The 2,154-nt window shown below is 40.3% G+C and overlaps 1 protein-coding gene across 1 annotated transcript in view; it reads right to left on the reverse strand.

Moving 5' to 3' along the window:
• LOC138967219 (uncharacterized) overlaps positions 1-2,154 on the reverse strand; it is a 17,992-nt gene extending 15,838 nt beyond the window's left edge. The window contains exon 1 of the mRNA XM_070339737.1: positions 1,738-2,154. The gene's annotated coding sequence lies outside the window, so the exon portion shown is untranslated. The remainder of the gene's footprint in view (positions 1-1,737) is intronic.

Genomic DNA, 2,154 nt, shown 5'->3' on the forward strand with positions numbered 1-2,154 from the left:
GTCCAAAAACATTCTGATAATCATCGATCCACGGCAATTGCCAGTTTACATCGATAGAATGAGACCCGAAGGGAAGTAACTCATTTTTGACCTGAGTTCAGGATGGGTCCAAAAAGTGTTCGAGACAATCTGCAAAATTAATTCTTTAAAAATTGCTTGCTCTTTACATAGGGCACCTAGGATGTTCCCGTTTGGTGAGAGTTCAAATGGAAGGGTGTTTGTACTGTGTGTAAAAGCCTGACAGTATCTGTGATGGTTTACGGGAGGCTTACTGTCCGGGCGTGATTTCCGGTATTGAATATTCATAACAGCCGTCCAGCACCAAAACGAGGCGCCATTGTTGTAGAGGAACAAGTCCACGAAAATAAATTCTTTGAAAATTTCTCACGCTCGACAGAAAGCAGCCAGGATGTTCCCGTTCGGTGAGCGTTCAAATGGAAGTACAGTCGAACTCGCTTAAGACGAATCACTGGGGATCGGAAAAAAAGTTCGTCTTAACCAAAATTCGTATTAAGAAAATTGATTGATTTTATTTTATTATTTTTTTTTTTAAGTCTTGTACATTTTATGGTGTTTCAATTTGTTTCTTTCGCAACTTTCATGCTGCTTCACGTTTAGACAATAAAGTGACATATTCAGGTACATGTTCATGTGTGTCTCATGTTGAGTGATGATTGTTGAGTTTGAGTGAGAGTGAGCACACAGATGTTTCATCCAGTTGTTACGTTTTTGGTCACACACACGCGCACACACTGACACTGTCCACATTCGCGGTGTTCCTATCATTTGTCCGGAATCACTTACCTTGGCGACGGGTAGCAAACCTTGGCCAATTTAGTTTTTGTTTTGTTTTGTTGCAACATGATGTTCAAATCCAAATCGAAAGCACTGACTGACTGATAAACTATCGCGAACCGGCGAACGCAAACGTTGAGAGTGTGGTTTCCCTTGGACAAGGGAAACCACTCTGGCATCTATATTTTTTGGAAATGGCTTCCGTTCGATGTTTCGTTTTTGGTATTCGCGAAGGAAATAAACGTCAGTCAGTCATTCATGTTCAGTGTCTGAGCTATCAATCACTTTGATTCTAAATTTGAAATTGTTTTGTGAGTACAGTGTAATCAGTTTAACTTTATTCAGTGATCGGTTGAGCAATGGTTCAAGCAGTCGACGCAAGGGAAGACTTTGACACACGTGTATTCAAACTTCTCAAATTCCCATGATATGTCGATCTCGGGACGAGTTTAAAGATTTCGTCATAAGCGTGAGTAAATTACAGACATTATGCATGCTTGGGAATCCAAAAAGTGCTCGTTATAAGCGTAAATTCGTTATAAAGAATTCGTTTTAAGCATTTTTTTTAAGCATGAAGAAAGAGGTATTCAGTTGGGAACTTAAAACTAATTCGTTATAAGTCAAAATTCGTAACTAGCGTGTTCGTTTTAAGTGGGTTCGACTGTATGCTTGTACTGTATATAGACGCTCGGGGAGCTCTGTGATGGTTTACGGGAGGCTTACTGTGCCTTTAAGTGCCATATAAATTATATGAAATTCTACCGCTTCGGGCATCGTTTTCTCCTGTTATTACTGCTGGAAAACTCGTTAGTTAGCCGAAAATAAGGACGACCAAAACGCAACAAAAGCTAAACGACGAAAAAAAAAAAAAAAAAAAAAAAATTAGAGATAGAAAAAGACAGCGTTAGTTGATCAAAACTTCCGTATAATTCAAAGACTTACCGTTTAAAACTGCAGTTTGCTCGTTCAGTTATCCGTACGCTGTCATTTCTACCACATTATTTTCTCCTTTTTCTTATCACAGACAACACATCCACAGACTGCCAAGAACCACTCCGTTGAACATAAAAAAGTGAAAATCGAAACTGTCACTCTCTTAAAGTTTTCCCTCGCAGAAGTCGCAAAATGAACACACTGTTTTGTTTTCGACTTAGTGTAGAACTTCAGCGCACACAGTTGGCAGTGCCCATGCCATTGGCACCACACTGAGACCGTGCAAAACAAAATCCTGTTCACCACAGTGCTAGGAGTGTGTGTGTGAGCGTGTGTTTGTGACGTGAGAACAGTTGGAGTGGTGGCTAAATCCTCAGTAGGTCTCTCGCGTTCACTTGAAATCCCTTACACCGATCTCTCAGGCAC

The sequence above is a fragment of the Littorina saxatilis genome, linkage group LG5 (genome assembly GCF_037325665.1).
Source record: "Littorina saxatilis isolate snail1 linkage group LG5, US_GU_Lsax_2.0, whole genome shotgun sequence".
NCBI lineage: Eukaryota > Metazoa > Mollusca > Gastropoda > Littorinimorpha > Littorinidae > Littorina > Littorina saxatilis.